The sequence below is a fragment of the Bos javanicus genome, chromosome 8, assembly GCF_032452875.1.
Source record: "Bos javanicus breed banteng chromosome 8, ARS-OSU_banteng_1.0, whole genome shotgun sequence".
NCBI classification, from domain to species: Eukaryota; Metazoa; Chordata; class Mammalia; order Artiodactyla; family Bovidae; genus Bos; species Bos javanicus.
Window position 1 is genome coordinate 9,871,868 of NC_083875.1, and position 7,297 is coordinate 9,879,164.

Below are 7,297 nucleotides of genomic sequence, written 5' to 3' on the forward strand. Positions count from 1 at the left end.
TCCTGCCCTGACGCCGGCTCCGGCTGCGGGGAGGGGGGAGGCGCAAAGGCGCTGCAGTCGCAGCAGCCGTGGGACAGCCTCGCGGTCTCCGCAGTGATGTCAACCGCATCCTCCATAGGGCCCCCCCACCCCGCAGCCACCCCACCTCGTGCCTCGCCCGCGCCGCGGCGGGCGGAAACCCTCGTCCCGCGACCCCTGCCTGGGGTTAGAAGCAGAGGGCGTGCGGTGCCCTGAGCCCCCTACTCCATTTGCCAAAGCTAGAGAGACATGGGGTGGACCAACCGCGGGGCGGCGGCCAGCGGGGCGGAGGAAGGGGAGCCGCGCTGGGGACCGGGTGTAGGATTGCTGCCGGTCCCGGAACCCGTGCGGCCGGGGTTACGCGAAGGAGGCGGAGGGCACGGCCCACTGCAGGTGCCGCGCGTGTGGGCACGGCAAAAGCGCCCCCTTCTCCCAGCATAGAAACGGATAAACGGAAGCGCGTGTGAATGTGGGGGTGCGAATCGCCACCTCCCGACTTGGCTTTCCCGCTCTTCCGAGCGCTCCCACTTCTCACTTTCCCCAAATCCGCATTTTCCTTGGCACAGCTCTCCCCAAGCAAGAAGGAGAGGGAGGTACCCGGGGGCAGTGAGAATGACGTGTGCTGGTGCAGAGAGGGGGTGGGGGGCTGCGGGCCCGGCTCTGTGGACCGGCTCCTAATCCTCTTGTTTTCGGTACAGTCAGCAGATGTGGCTTCTTTTAGCTGAATAATCCGTTAAAGGAATAATAATTTTTAAAAGGGGGATCGACCTCACCCAAAGAGGACGGCGAGCGAGATTAGGGCTTGGTAAGGATAAATGAAAAAGCTCCAAATTCTCTCTGTCCCTCTCTGCCTTCCTCTCTCCCCTCCTCCCCCTCCGTCCTCCTCCCTCCCCTCCCCCTCTCTTCTTCCCCATCCCCTGCAATCCGCGCTCGACGCGAGTTCACGCGGAGGGCTGGATTTCCAGGCTGAACCGCAACTTGCGCTGCGCGTTATTATTATTCATCTGAGGGTGCTGCCGCCGCAACCTTTGCCTCCTACTCGGCTCGCCTCTCCTTCCCCCCGGCCGCCGCCTCCGCCAGCAGTGCAGACCTTCCTTCCTGCACGCATGCTCTGGCTCACCAAAGGGAGATTCTGAATTTTTTTTTTTTTTTATCGTGCTCATGATCATCACCATGATGCTTCTTATCATGGTTATCATTTCCTCCTGCCAGGGAGAGCGACCACCAGCGCCTTCTCTCCGCCCGCCCCTTCCCCAGCGAAGGCAGCCACTAGGGCCGGGCCCTGGCGGCCGCTCCCTACATGCGGACATCCTTCGCCTCTCCGCATCCCTCCTTCATTCATGTGCATGTACATTTTCTTGATCCCTTTTTATTCCAGTAGATGTACTGCCTTTCGTTGGAACGCCGCGGACTGAGACCAGTCCCTCAAGAAGAAGAACAAAAAGACGAAGACCTGAGTGGACCCCCCCACCCACCCCCGCCCCGGACAAAGCACTTTGGGCTCGGCGAGAAGGGACGAGCCGGAGCGCTAGCTCGGGAATACGAGGGATCTCCGGTCCGCCCGGCGTGCGGACCTCCGAGGGGACTCGAATTTTATTTAGCCTCTTGGTATGATTGAACGGTGTCATTGTTGGGGAGGGGTTCCATTTGCTGGTTTGTCTGGGTATGGGAGCGGAACTGTGGGAGATCGGATAGACTTAACTTGGCTTTGCTGCTCCCTGCCTCACCCTCTCGAGATCTGGGCGTTGAAGAGGAGACTGTGGAACAGGAGGCTTAGCTGAGTCGAAGCCCAAAGATGATGCCGGAGGGCTGAGGGGATAGTGTGAGTAGGGATGGGCCAGGTGGAGGAGGGTTGCGAAAAGAAGGAGTCTTTTTGAACCCCTCTCTGGATTCACAGGATGAGTTTTGCTGGGGATGAGAATACTGGTGTCTGTTGATAGGAGATCTGAGAAATTGATGGAAAATTGGTATGTCCATGTACACACTTAAGGAGTGTGTAAACAGAGTGGAGAGGTAGAGGAGGGTATAGAGGGAAAGGCTGAAAATGTCTTATTATCCTTTGGTTTTGGGGACTCTCATCCTCTGATCCTCTCCCCCCGCTCTTTTTTTTTTTTTTTGGACCCAGGGATCCAGCGCATTAGACAAGAGTGACCTTTTATATCTGTGCCCACCCTTCACCTGGTAAAGCCCGTTGACAGTTTGGGGTGGGGTGGGGTGGGGGGGGGTGGGGTGGAGTGGGGAGAGTGGTAGGGGTGTTTCGAAGACATATAGTCTCTCTCCCCTTCGCTCTCTCTCTGCCTCCTCCCTCTCTTCTTCCCTCCCCCCCCCCTCCCCTGCGTCTCCTCCTCCCTCGCTGTGCCCCCCCCCCTGTCTTTCTCTTCCTCCCTCCCACCTCCCTCGCTCCCTCCCTCCCTGCTGCATTTTGCATGAGCTATCTAGGTCATTAGCATTTTAGCGTATGCAAGACTTGACAAAGCTGTTGAGAGGCCAGATGGGCCTTGGTCTTATGGGTGGTTTTTTTTTTTTTTTCCCCTCTTTTTCTTTTTTTTTTCTTTTCCTTTTTCCCCTCCACCACTTGGGACCTGAGCGAGAGGACTGCAGCAACCGAGTTCTGGAAGGCTGATTCCCCAGATTCTGGCCCCGGACCCCGGCAGCTCGCCCCTGCGGCACGCCCGGCCGGGTAGCGCCTGGACTCAGCAAGCTAGGTAAAGGCGGCAGCGGAGCGCCTGCTGCCCTGCGGGTTCCTTCCCCTCGTCTTCCCCCTCCCGGCCCCCCTCAGTTTCCTGGGCAAAGCTGAGGGCGAAGTGGGTGGGTAGGATTTGCTGCGTTAAGGCGAGGTGGGGTTGGTGGGGGTGTTTTTGGTTCTTTTTTTTCATTGTCTGGGGCTACAGGGGAGGCGAGGTGCGGGGAAGGGGCGCGGGGAATCGGGTAATTAAAGCGGGGGGAGGCACCCCTCCGTCTCCCACTTACACCCACACCCCTCAACCCACCACTCCCTCCGCTTTGCAGGAAAAAGCCTGGATCCGAAAGGATGGGGGAGAACAAAGAGCCTTTGCAAGACGTCGCTGTTATCTCATTGTCTGTGTGACTGGGGGAGCTGCGGTAGAGAGGATGCTGTGGTCCTTTCCTCCCGGCGCTCCCCCACCCCCACGCCTTTCCCCGCTGTCAGTGCGCACGCACACGCGCCGCTTTTTACTTGTTTTTCCCGTTTTCTCATTCCATCTTCTCCCCACCCGCCCCCCTGCTTTCTTCCACCTTTCCTTCCTTCCTCCTCTCCTTCCTCAGGAGAAAGGCCTCTCTCTCCGTGTTCACAGCGGACCTTGATTTAAATGTCCATACAATTAAGGCACGCGGTGAATGCCAAGAATGGGGCTGGCTGAGCACCCGTCGGTCCGCGAGGGCCCTGCGAGGAAGGATCCACAGAGCCCAGTCGTCCTCCGCAGAGCTCAGCGCCGCGGCTTCGGGAGGGGGTGGGGGTGAATGGGGGGGCGGGGGTCGCGGGCTCGCGCCGGCTGGGCTGCCCCAACCGAAGCCTTTGGGGTGGGGAGGTGTGTAGCTTGTGACAGACAGGGGCTTAGAGATGCAAACAAACTCAGAGAAACAGAAGCTGATTCTGTGACGGAAACACAGCTCTGTGCAAGCACAGATGGGGCGGGAGGATGCTGTGAGCGCATTGCGGAGTGCTTCCTGTGCAGATTTTTCTCTGGGCTCCGGGTGCATTGTATGAGGGTCGACACCTTCCTTCACGGCTGCTTTTTTGCTCTGGTTTTAGCTTTTGGTTTACCCTTTAAACAAATAACCGGGCATCCAGGAGACTGGCAGATTGTGCCAGGGCTGGGGCTGCAGATATATTGGGTTCTGCTTGCTCTTGGGGTGGGGGCAGGGGAGCCCGCTGGAAGGGAGTAGGAAAGGGATTTGTCCCCCTTTGCTGTGGAGCTGTAGTTACAAGCTTAAGGAAGTCATCGAGATACAGGGGGAGGGGGGAAGCATCAAACTCCTGGAGAGCTGCAAGTCTGGCCAGGACTCTGGGGAGCCGCTCACTTCCTCTTTGCGGCTGTGATTGCAGTTGTAGGCAGAGATCCGGGAAATGATGAGGGGGAGAGGTACAGGAACCTACCTGGACCCAAGGGTTGAGGAGGGGAGGGTTCATGCCTTTTAAAAATCTCAACAGAAGGAAAACCAGAATGTGTACAGGAGGGGCCGTGAGGAAAGATTATTTTTGAAAGAGGCCATTCAGGGAATGCAAAGGGTTAACCTGCCCTCCTCCTGAAGAACCTGCTACCCAAATCAGCCTCCTCTACATCACCAGACCTAGAGCAGCAGTTGGTCCTACGGATCCCCCTGCTCTCCACAGGCACAGCCCCATCCCACTTCTAACTCTGTTTTAACCGCCTCCACCCCCACCTTGAGCTCCAGTGGATGGTGGAGACCTAAACTCATTAATTTCCAGGTGGAGAAAATGGAGGCGGGGCAGGTCCCTGCAGAGAAAGGAGGCCAAGAACTGGATCTTCCTACCTAGGAAGGCTGCTATGATCATCCCTTTTCCCCGCCCTGGGCAGGGGCCTGTCTCTACAAGGCCAAGGCCATAAGGGATGCTGAGGATTTTATTTGATTCCTGACACAGTAAGCAAAACCTAAGAGTCTCCGCTGAAACTTGCTGAGGAGCTCTTTCATCGCCAAAGCCTCAGCCTAGCCCACTCAGTCAATTAGTATTCATGGACCCCTAGCCTTATTTCCTCCCGAATATTTTTGTAGTACCTACTATGTGCCAATCATTGGGTAATTGTTGTATCTTAGATTCTTCCTTTGCCCTCCTAAGGGAGTGTCTGGAGTCAGGTGAGATTAAGTTCACTGTGCCCCATCTAGACACTTCCAGAACCTTCTCTGGGTCCGACAGAAATGCACCAGAACCTGCTCACCCCTGCAGAGAGGAGACTGCAGTCCACATCATGCAAACTGCAAGCGCAATGCTGTCCTTCAGATCCCGGAAGGCCAGCCTGGCTGGAGGACAGAAGAGAAAGCAGCTTCTCTGGCCCCTGAGCCTTAGCCAGTGCTGTCTTAAGAGGCGCCCGCAGCCACTGCCTTCAAAATAGTCCTCCCTCTAAACAGTCCCTCTTTGGTTCTCCTCTCCTTCCTCTGAGGGCTGCTCTGACAGTTCTTTGGGGCTGATCTTAAGCCTCTGATGACCAACCCTCGACCCCACAGTTGTTCACATAAATGAGCTTTATCTCCCTAATTGCTTCCCTGTAATTCCATCAGATGTGGCCGTGCCCTCTGCTGATGTGCCTGCTGCCAGCATCTCCAGACGCCTTTCCCAAGTAATGTCCCTCTGAGGTGGAAACCTAACACGCTTCTCCCTGAGAGTTTAAACCGCAGGCACCATGGACCAGGCCTTCCGGCTTCCTGCTGCAGATCATTAGGAGGGAGGGGCATGCTTTATTTTATTACTTATGTAAACTCTTGTTCCAGAAAGCTCTTATGTGTGGGGAGTGTTCTGGGTTTGTTGGGGCTTTTCCAGTATTCACCAGGTCTCATTATGAAATGTGTTTGTATGGAGGGGGCTTTAATGGCTGAAATGGCAGCGATGAATACACCACTCTTTCCCCTGGGTAATTTCAAGGCCCCTTCTGTGTGCACCAAATAGAGGTGTGGGGTGAAGGTCAGTCCTGGCATCTTTCAGCTCTGTTAGAGGCTTGTTTATGCCTAGCGATACCTAGGTAAGAAACCTAACAATTTCTGCTCTTTCAAAGCATTTTTTTTTTAGTCTGTATTTGTTACAATACTGCTTTTGTTTTGTTTGGGTTTTTTGGCCGGGAGGCATATGGGATCTTGGCTCCCCACTGGGGATGGAACCTACACCCCCTGTATTGGAAGGTGAAGTCTTCTTTTAACTCTCGATATATCTTCACCTCTACCCATTGAGCCCCTCTAATTACAACCTACGGCTTAAATAAAGGAAAAACTATTTTTTAAAAAAAATATGGGACATGTTTGAGGCAGTTTGCCGACTGAATATGCTCTGAAGACCCATGCCATCGTTCACACACACCACCATTATTATGGTCCTCATTGTGAAAAGCATCATTATGGTCCTCATCGTGATGGCCGCTCATAGGTTTCTCAAGGAGTCAGTATCAGATGCTTTAAGATGGATTTAGAAATGTATCAAAGGAAAAATTGGTAACATTCTTCTTTCCCCTGCCAGAGACCGCCCAGGCCCAGAACTCTAAGCAGAAAAGCAACTGAACTTTTAACAAAGGCAAAGGTAAATTCCGACCATCACCACTACATTCCTGTTGCCCACAGGGTGGGGAAAGGGGACAGTTTTTGTGGGCTCTTGAGCCTTAGCCAGAGAAATAAATATTTAGGAGTAGGGGTAATATCTCAGCAGGCATATGCTCATATACACATAAATGGAGATTTTTCTCACACAGTTATATCTATTGCTGGTATTTATCGGAAAGTATTGAATCACACAAACACATACACACACAATCCATCCACCTATCCTATCTCTGGAGAGAAATAATTTTCTCTTTCCTTCTACCGAACTTACATAATATCCCCACCCCTTGTTCCAACCTTAGAAGAGAGTCCTCCGGGGGCAGCTGTAAAGCCTTCTTCCTAGGACAGATGGAACCACCCTTCCTCAGCTACTCTGTGGGTGGGTTTAGTGAGTCAATAGGGGCTGAGGGATGTGCTGGTGGCTTGTGTTTGTGACTTGCCTGGCTGATTCACGGTGCTGAGTATGTCAATAACAATTATGACAGTTTTAATACCTAATAAAGATGTTTTCTTCCAAGTCCAATCTACAATTCTTTTATTTGGGTGTTTTTGCCAAGTCTTACTCAATTTGACTTCAGTTTAAATATATATAAAAAATACATAATTGCATCTCCCATACAGGCGTAGAACAAGAAAAAGACTTCAAACGAGATGCATTCCTGCCCATGTGTGCTGCTATGAGCCACTGTATGCGGGTCTGCTGGAGGCCTGCAGAGAACCGCCAAATTTAGATGGCCTCAAAAAAATTTTTTTAAGCAGACTTTATTGAGAACAAGGAATGTTCCAGGGGTCAGAAATGAAGTGTCAGCAACTCTCAATGGATTCACATTTTCATTTTCTAATCCTTCCGTTTGTCTTAAAATGGAAATGATACCCCAAAACTGAGGACCTGAGTCAGGGCTGCATAAACCCCAAAAATTAAACCTTGTGAATCACTAGGGACTTTCTCCAAATTAAAGGGGGGAGAGAGGTTTATTTTAAACTAAAATCCAAT

General features: G+C 53.0%; 1 long non-coding RNA gene across 2 annotated transcripts; it reads left to right on the forward strand.

The window, feature by feature from the left end:
• The first annotated feature begins 317 nt into the window (after positions 1-317).
• LOC133252442 (uncharacterized) lies at positions 318-6,820 on the forward strand. Of its 2 annotated transcripts, XR_009737932.1 has the most exons (5): positions 318-823; positions 1,397-1,626; positions 2,144-2,199; positions 2,606-2,723; positions 3,028-6,820. It is a non-coding gene; the product is annotated as an uncharacterized LOC133252442 (long non-coding RNA). The 2 variants fall into 2 exon arrangements; XR_009737931.1 differs by lacking the exon at positions 318-823 and having other exon boundaries at positions 834-1,626.
• The last annotated feature ends 477 nt before the right edge of the window (positions 6,821-7,297 follow it).